Genomic DNA, 10398 nt, shown 5'->3' on the forward strand with positions numbered 1-10398 from the left:
AGAAATCAACGAAGTGGAAACCCAAAAAACAATCTGAAAGATCAACGAAAGCAGAAGTTGGTTCTTTGAAAAAATAAACAAGATTGATAGACCACTGGCAAACCTAACAAAGAAAGAGAGAGAGAGAAACTTGATAACTCGTATCAGGAATGAAAAAGGAGAGATCACTACTGATATGACAGAGATTCAAAGGGTAATCAGAAACTACTTTGAAAAACTCTACGCCACTAAAAATGAGAACCTGGAAGAAATGGATAAATTCTTGGACTCTTATAATCTTCCACGGTTGAAGGAAGAGGATGTAGCATATCTAAACACCCCCATCACCATTGATGAAATTAAAACAGTAATCAAATGTCTGCCGAAAAACAAAAGCCCAGGTCCAGATGGATTCACTAATGAATTCTATCAAACTTTCCAAGAGGAACTACTGCCAATCTTGGCAAGACTCTTTCATGAAATTGAACAAGCAGAAACACTTCCAAATAGCTTTTATGAAGCCAACATCACCTTGATACCTAAACCAGACAGAGATGCTACAAAAAAAGAAAATTACAGACCAATATCGCTGATGAATGCAGATGCAAAGATCCTCAACAAAATCCTGGCAAATAGGATTCAATGCCTCGTTAAGAAGATCATCCACTACGATCAAGTAGGTTTCATCCCAGGAATGCAAGGCTGGTTTAACATCTGTAAATCTATCAACATAATACACAACATCAATAACAAGAAAAATAAAAACCACATGATCATATCAAAAGATGCAGAGAAAGCATTTGATAAGGTCCAACACCCATTCTTGATCAAAACTCTCAGCAAGATGGGAATGGAGGGAACCTTTCTCAATATAGTGAAGGCCATCTACATGCATCTATCCTAAGAACATATCCCAATTTGGTATGTTATCGGTAAAAGATATAAAAATATATGTATTCATATATATGTCCATAAAAGTCCCTATTCGTTCATATGTTCATAGTAACTATTTGGTGATAGCCAAAAACTGGTGACAACTCAAATGTCCATCAACAGATGAATGGGTAAACAGATTGTGGCATATTCATACTGTGGCATGCTACTCAGTAATCAGAATGAATTATCAATACACACAATCCTGACAAACATTAAACTAAACACTAGAAAATTCAAACTAATCTGTTAAAGACAAAACATTATTATGGTTTTTCCAAGGATGGAATTTTGAAAGAAGCAGGAGAGAGATTTTAAAAAGACAAGAGAGTTTTCAGGGAGTGATACATAAATTCACTTTATTGACCATAGTGATAGTTTCACAGTATGTATCTAAACACACTATATTATAAACTTCAATTCAAGTATATAATTTATTGAATGTCACTTTATCAGTAAATCTGTTAAAATATACACACATACTGATTCTACTTAAATCAGATTAAATACAGTAATAATAATTTACCTTCCTATCTTAACCAGGAAAAAAATATAGAATAAAGCAGTTTTCGAATACCACACAACAGACTCTAGAGAATTTTAAAGCCTGAGAGAGTGAAAACAAGCATGTGCATTCTGTGATTATGCCATCTTAAGCAGTCAAGGATTGGTTTTAATGTAATTATAATCAAAAGGGGCAATAATCCCATATGGAGTTGAGTTAACAGATATATGCCTATGTAATATCTGACTTTTGACAACTACCAAGTTTATGTAAGGTGCACACAAACACAATGTGGAAAGGGTATATTTGATAATATGTCTACTATCTTGCTGACTTTTTTAAGAATCTGAGATTATTACAAAATTAAAAATACTAAAGCAATCATAGGGTTTGAATAAAAATAATGCATCAATATCAATGCCAGCTAACTTCCTTCCACAAGTGCCCAGAAAAGTTCTTTGGTCAGTACTCTTGACATTTTAAAAATTATTTTCAAAGACATATCAGTGGAATAGACTTGAGTATTCAGAGAATGTTTCCCAGACATATAATCAATTAATCTTAGAAAAAGGAAGAATAAATGCAAAATGGAGCAAAGGAAGCCTCTTCAACAAGTGGTGTTGACGCAACTGGTTAGCCACATAAAAAAGCAAACTCATTCACTTTGATCAAGTAGGTTTCATCCCAGGAATGCAAGAATGGTTTAACATCCATAAATCTATCAACATAATACACAACATCAACAACAAAAAAATTAAAATCACATGATCATATCAATAGATACAGAGAAAGCATTTGATAAGGTCCAACACCCATTCTTGATCAAAACTCTCAGCATGATGGGAATGGAAGGAACCTTTCTCAATTTAATTAAGGCCATCTACCACAAGCCAGTGGCAAATATTATCCTCAATGGAGGAAAACTAAAAGCCTTCCCTCTAAATTCTGGCACAAGACAAGGCTGTCCTCTCTCACCACTTCTACTCAACATAGCACTGGAAGTACTCGCTATAGCAACTAGGCAAGAAAAAGATATCAAGGGAATCCAGATAGGAAAGGAAGAAGTCAAGCTCTCACTGTTTGCAGATGACATGATACTCTACTTAGAAAACCTTAAAGACTCTACCAAAAAGCTTCTAGATCCCTCTACAATAGCACCAATAGTTACTGTGCCTATGCAGGGAGATAAAGAAAAGAAGGCGAAAAAAAGCACAAAACAATCATTTTTCCACATGTTTATTTATCGATTGATCAATTTTTTTGACGTCTTTATTTTGGTGTGGAGATTACAGTTGATGTCTCCAATATTATTTTATTTTATTTTGTCTTTCTCTTTCTTTTTGCACTCGAGCATGAGTTGATTTCAGAACCGAGACTTGTGTGGTGCCTATCTTTATTGCTGTAGTACTCACCGGTTATTTAATTCGATAATTTTTTCTGTATTGTTGTGGTATTTCAATTACCTTTTTCACATCCTCTCTCAAACTGAGGTTGGAAGCCTCTAGAGAGACTCAGCCCATTTTCAGTGTATTTGACTTTTGACTTCTTTTTTTTTTCCTCTTATTTTGTACCCCATTCTATTGCTTTTCTTGCCTTCAAACAAAACCACATACCTCAATTTTTCTAGCTCTGCCTCTTAAATAGAAGGGGAAACGAGGGTTCCAGGACCAAACAGATATGTGATCACTAATAGTAAGCCAGACAAAGAGGGGTCCACCTACTCTAGCAGCCCGGGGGGTGATGGTGGGGTATATGGGTTATAGAAAGGGAACTGGAATGGGGGGAGGACATAGTTGGTGATGGGTATTCCCCTGACTCAATGTTAATATGTATCTAAAATACTACTATGAAAGATATGTAAGCCATTATGGAAAAAATATGTTTTTAATCAGAAAATTTCTTTGACTTACATGTATTATTATTATATCAATTATATTATATTATGTTATGTCACTATATTATGTTATGTTAGTTTACCTCATTATGTTAATCAATTTTGTCTCTTGAATAAATTCTTACAATAAAAAATAATAATAAAAAGCTTCTAGAAACAGTAGGCTCATATAGCAAGGTGGCAGGCTACAAAATTAACACACAAAAATCAATGGCCTTTTTATACACCAATAGTAATAAGGAAGAAATGGACACTAAGAAAACAACCCCATTCACCATAGTGCCACACAAACTCAAATATCTTGGAATCAACTTGACTAAAAATGTGAAGGACCTATACAGAGAAAACTATAAAACTCTGCTCCAAGAAATAAGAGAGGACACGCAGAAATAGAAACACATACCCTGCTCATGGATTGGCAGGATTAACATCATCAAAATGGAAATACTCCCCAAGGCATTATACAGATTTAATGCCATCCCTCTAAAGATACCCGTGACATTCTTCAAAGAAGTGGATCAGGCACTTTTGAAATTCGTTTGGAACAATAAACACCCTCGAATAGCTAAAGCAATCATTGGGGGAAAGAATATGGGAGGAATTACTTTCCCCAACTTTAAACGTTACTACAAAGCAATAGTTATCAAAACAGCATGGTATTGGAATAAGGACAGGCCCTCAGATCAGTGGAATAGGCTTGAATACTCAGAAAATGTTCCCCAGACATACAATCACCTAATTTTTGATAAAGGAGCAAGAAATCCTAAGTAGAGCAAAGAAAGCCTCTTCAACAAGTGGTGTTGGCACAATTGGATAGCCACTTGCAAAAAATTGAACTTAGACCCCCAGCTAACATCATGTATGAAGGTAAAATCCAAATGGATTAAAGACCTCGATATCAGACCCGAAACCATAAGATATATAGAACAACATATAGGCAAAACACTCCAGGACATTGAGATTACAGGCATATTCAAGGAGGAAACTGCACTCTCCAAGCAAGTGAAAGCAGAGATTAACAGATGGAAATATATTAAGCTGAAAAGCTTCTGCACCTCAAAGGAAATAGCGCCCAGGATGCAAGAGCCACCCACTGAGTGGGAGAAACTATTCACCCAAAACCCATCAGATAAGGGGCTAATCTCCAAAATATACAAGGCACTGACAGAACTTTACAAGAAAAAAAACATCTAATCCCATCAAAAAATGGGGAGAAGAAATGGACAGACACTTTGACGAAGAAGAAATACAAATGGCCAAAAGATACATGAAAAAGTGCTCCACATCACTAATCATCAGGGAGATGCAAATCAAAACAACTATGAGGTACCACCTCACACTACAGAGAATGGCACACATCACAAAGAATGAGAATAAACAGTGTTGGCGGGGATGTGGAGAGAAAGGAATTCTTATCCACTGCTGGTGGGAATGCCGTCTAGTTCAACCTTTATGGAAAGCGATATGGAGATTCCTCCAAAAAATGGAAATCGAGCTCCCATGTGATCCAGCTATACCACTCCTAGGAATATACCCTAGGAACACAAAAATACAATACAAAAACCCCTTCCTTACATCTGTATTCACTGCAGCACTATTTACCATAGCAAGACTCTGGAAACAACCAAGATGCCCTTCAACAGACCAATGTCTAAAGAAACTGTGGTACATATACACAATGGAATATTATGCAGTTGTCAGGAGAGATGAAGTCATGAAATTTTCCTATACATGGATGTACACGGAATCTATTATGCTAAGTGAAATAAGTCAGAGAGAGAGAGAGAGAGAGAGAGAGAGAAATGCAGAATGGTCTCACTCATCTATGGGTTTTAAGAAAAATGAAAGACATTCTTGCAATAATAATTTTCAGACACTAAAGAGAAAAGAGCTGGAAGTTCCAGCTCACCTCAGGAAGCTCACCACAAAGAGTGATGAGTTTAGTTAGAGAAATAACTACATTTTGAACTGTCCTAATAATGAGAATGTATGAGGGAAATGGAGAGCCTGTTTAGAGTACAGGCGGGGGTCGGGTGGGGAGGAGGGAGACTTGGGACATTGGTGTTGGGAATGTTGCACTGGTGATGGGTGGTGTTCTTTACATGACTGAAACCCAAACACAATCATGTATGTAATCAAGGTGTTTAAATAAAATGTAAAAAAATAAAATAAAAAAATTAAAAATTAAAAAAAAAGAATACAAAGAAACTCCTGTACATTTCCTTTTTTGTTGTTGTTGTTGTTGTTGTTTTTGTTTTTTGGACCACACCCATTTGAGCTCAGGGGTTACTCCTGGCTAAGCTCTCAGAAATTGCCTCTGGCTTGGAGGGACCATATGGGACGCTGGGGGATCGAACCGCGGTCCTTCCTTGGCTAGCGCTTGCAAGGCAGACACCTTACCTCTAGCACCACCTCACCAGCCCCATCTCCTGTACATTTCTTATAATTCTGCAATTACTTCAAAATCAAAAGTTTTTTAAAAAAAAAAAAACTATATCAAGAGCTTAACACTATTAAAGAATTTAAATTTTCCATTTCAATTTTTTATCAAAAAAAAAAGCCCAGGCCCAGAGAGCCCTGTTTGTAAGTCCTACATAGTATTTAAAGAAGAAATAAAACAAACTAATTCTTTACAAACTATCCCAGAAAATAAAAAATAAATAACATTTCCTGGAACTGTGGAGATATGTCAGAGGTCATGTTTTGCATGCACCAGGGCCCAAGTTCAAATCATGGTACATGACCACTTGAATACTGCTGTGTGTAACCTGGAGGCCCCAAACACCAGCAGGTATAACCCATCTTTGAGCACTGAATGACCTAAGATTGTAGATTAATTATCACTGGAGCCCTCTAGCACTGCTTGGGAGATGCTCCAAAAAATATTTCCTAACCTATTACCAAAACTAGAGTAAAGCATCACATGAAAACTACCAATATTTCATGAACACGGATACAAATACCTTCATACAGTTTTAGAAGTAATGGTTTTAATTTAAATAATAAAAATATGTTGGTGAAACTATGGGGGAAATGGAACCCTCATACATTGCCAGTAAAAATATAAAATAGTATAGCCACCATGGAAAATAGTTTAATGGTTCCTCAAAATGTTCAACACTTCCATACAAATAGCAATTATACTCACAGGCATAAGCCCAAAATAATTGAAAGTTGGGACTTAAATAGATTCGTTTACACCCGTGCTAATTGGAGTATGATTCACAATAGTCAAAAGTTGCAAACAAGTATCCATCAACAAATCAATGGAAGAACGTGTGTATAAGCATAAAATAAAATATTATTTATCCATGAAAAGGAATGAAGTTCTGATGCACACGAATGAATCTTCAGGTGAAATTACTAAGTGAAATTAGCTAGACACAAAGGGAAAATACCTGATTCCACTTATATAAAATTTCTGGAATAAGAAAATACAAATGGCAAATGTAAAACAAAAAAGTATGGTCACTATGAAAAGAGTTTGACATTTCTTTTTGTCTTTCACAAAGTTAGAAAGTACATTAGGGGGGCTCCAAGGGTGGTAAATAACAGAGAATAAAAAATTGTTGCTTAATTTTACAGTTTCCATTTGGATGATAGAAATTCTTGGAACCAGAGAGTGATGATAGATGCACATTGTTAAGTAATTAATGCCACTGAATTGCACACTGAAATGGGTAAAGTGGCTAATTTAGTTATTTCATTTACCACAAGAAAAACAAGAATAATTCATCATGATTAAATAGAGCTCATCCTTAGAACATATGGTTTGTTTAGTATTTGAAAAATCAATCACCATCAGAATTGATTAAAGGGAAAAAGCCATACAATCAGGCTTTGAGAGAGACAGAGACTAAACCACGCTTTTATAGAAACTACAGATTTTTCCACCAGGAATGGGAAAGTAGTAGGAAAACTACTCTACCTAAAGAGTTCATCAATCAGTAGCAAACTAAAATTTGCAAAATGAAAATATTTGTAAAATGGTGTGCTAGAGGGAAGCACTGTAGAAACCAGGCAAGAAAGAAGGGAATGACAAAAAAAGCTCTAAGAGGAGGATTGAATAGGGAGCTTAAAACAAACAGCAGTGTTTTCGAATCCTTCCCATGACAGTCTCTCACAATCACATTTAACCAGAATCTGGGAAATTCATATGAGTGATCATCATTTGCATATACAACAAAACGACAGTCTGGGCTCTGAGATGACCTCTCTCATTCAAAGAAAGAATTATAACCAACGATCAAAAGTGTGTTCCTAGCCCTTAAGATTTCATTTCCGTTTAGCATTTTCAAAACTACTTGATGTTCATAAAGCCATCTAACGTAATAAGAGGAAGCAAATAAACCTAAAATCCATTTTCAGATTGTAGATAAAACTCTTATGATACATTACTATCTATCTGATTATATGTATGCTGCAAATTGTGTTATTGCAACTATTTGATGTATGACTATAACAGATACTAACTCTCCAACACTGAATAATAATAGTTATTACTTATTAAATATCACCGATGTGTCAGAAACTAGCCTAAGTACTTTGAGAATATCGTCTACTTAGTTTTTACATAACTCTACTACAAAGGTTCTATTTATTCCCATTTTACAGATTATGGAGCCAAGATACACAGAGGTTAGGCAATTTACACCAGGCTACACAACTAATAAATGATGAGAGAACTTCAAACCCTTAAGTTCTGCTACCTCAACAAACAATAAAGCAATAAAATAAAGCAAGTGATACATGTATCGTAAGTGACTAAAATATGTAAGAACTGTTTGTTCTGCCTGCTTGTCTATGATTTCATTTTTCAATTAAGACATGGTGACTAACAATAAAATGATTCAAATGTTTTGACACTTGCATACCAAAATAATTGGCACAATTCAATTCATCTACCAAAAATATAAAGCTTACCATAAACAATTTAGTACCTACAAGATATATTTGTAGATCTTTTCTATTCTATGAAAAGTATTTTAGTCAATAATAGCATTTTATGTATAGGAACTACTGGGGGCACAGGAAATACAAAAAATTTAAATCCACAAATAAGGTTCCTTCTCTCTTGAGCTAGTATTTCAAGAAGGTGAAAAATAAAAGACAGACAAATAAACAAACCATAAAATATCTATGGGTTTCACAAGAATAAACATACAATGAGATTGAGAGTAACTCAGTTCCTAGTTTAGCTTGAGTATTCAAGAGTATTTCTGAAAAGGTGATAAATTTACATAGAAAGTCAAATTACAAGCATTTTTAATGTGTCAAATATAAAATTTAGTAGTTTAGCACTTTGGTATATTAAATTATAATTTATGTTCAGGAAAAATAATTTACCTAGAAAAAGAAATTCAATGCATCTAATCATAAAGAAATAAATGTTAAAAATTGCTCACTTTGGGGCCAGAGCAGTGGCACAGCAGTAGGTTGTTTGCCTGAAACAGGGCCGATCTAGGATGGACCTTGGTTCAATCCTCCAATGTCCCATACAGTCCCCAAGCCAGGAGCGATCTTTGAGCTCATAGCCAGGAGTAACCCCTGAGCATCATCAGGTGTGGCCAAAACAAAACAAAACAAAACAAAATTGCTCACTTTGTTCCTTGTAGCTTTCCTTTTTAAGTCCCTATACACAGGCAGGGAAAAGATAAAAAGATCCATGAATCAGTGGTTACCAAAGGTTAGTTGAGGAAAAAAGAAGTTTGTATCAGGAGGGATTTCACCCTCACACATTTACATTCACACTAAAGTAAACATCAGGATGTAAAAGTGATGAAATTTGAAAAAGGTACAGATTTTGTTTGTGTCCATATCCCAAAAGTGATATTGTTATACAATTAGATAAGACCATTGGAGAAAATTGCATTGGAGAAATTTGCATTAATAGCCCAAGAGGATTTCTCTATATCTTACAATTGTTGTGTGAGTCTAACAATTATTTTAAAAGAAAAGTGTTTTAATTTTTAATATTAGGTAAATGTCAGATACTTCTATAACAATCTTCAAACTGTTGCCACAAAATAGCTTGCAACAAATTCATTCAATGATGAATTTATTTAACTTAAGAACTAGTGCAGCCAAGACACATTTCCAGTACTACATAGTGTGATCAGAACACTACCAAATGTAACCTTGAATGTCCCCTAAGCATCAATGACCAGGCTGGCTCTAGTGACACCCAGTATGGCTAGGATCAAGTAGCATAATATCCAGAACTGAGTCATCTGACCTGGTTCACCATTATCACCAGAAGTTGCCCCCATATCTTCTTCACATTATTTGTGTGCCCCCCAAATAAACAAATAAGACTCCTAAAAAGGAGCTCATGGAGCCAGAGTGAAAGTACTGTAATGTGTAAAGCACTTGACTTGCATACAGAGAAGCTAGGATCAATCCCCAGCATCATATGTCTCCCACACTCACCAGAAGTGATTCCTGCACACAGAGCCAGAAGCAAGCCTTGACCACAGTCGGCATGGCCAAAAATAAAACTAAGTTACCTCAGGCCAGAGTTATGGCTCAGTAGCACAGAATTTGCTTCAAGTGAGAGGTCCTGGATTCAATTTCCAGTAGCATGATCAAGAATGTGCACACACACACACACACACACACACACACACCCCACTTTTTTAACTTCACCAAAATCATGCAATATAGCTTAAAGATTACAGAACAAAATAATAAAAGAAAAGATTTATCTAAAAGGCGACTGTAATCTCAAAATGCATATATGTATGTTAACCTTCATAATGTTTAAACTAGTGCTCAGGAAGTAAACAAACCTATTTGTTTGTTGAAAGGAAGCTTCAAATGTGTAAATTAAATATAATCAGTAAGAATTTCAGAATTTTTAATTTATAAATAAACAGTAGTAATATGTTATTTGGGGGAACACCATTTTTGAAACTAGGAACTTAAAGATGATAATTTACAGTAGGAATATGGGAGGAAGGGACTTGAGTATGGGAGCTGATAAATCAGCTACTAAGGCACCTGTTTTGCAAGCCCGAGGCTGTGTATTCAATCCCAAGATCCCAATGCCACTGCATGCAGCTAAATATTGCTATTTGTGCCTGGCAGC

Source organism: Suncus etruscus, chromosome 9 (genome assembly GCF_024139225.1).
Source record: "Suncus etruscus isolate mSunEtr1 chromosome 9, mSunEtr1.pri.cur, whole genome shotgun sequence".
NCBI lineage: Eukaryota > Metazoa > Chordata > Mammalia > Eulipotyphla > Soricidae > Suncus > Suncus etruscus.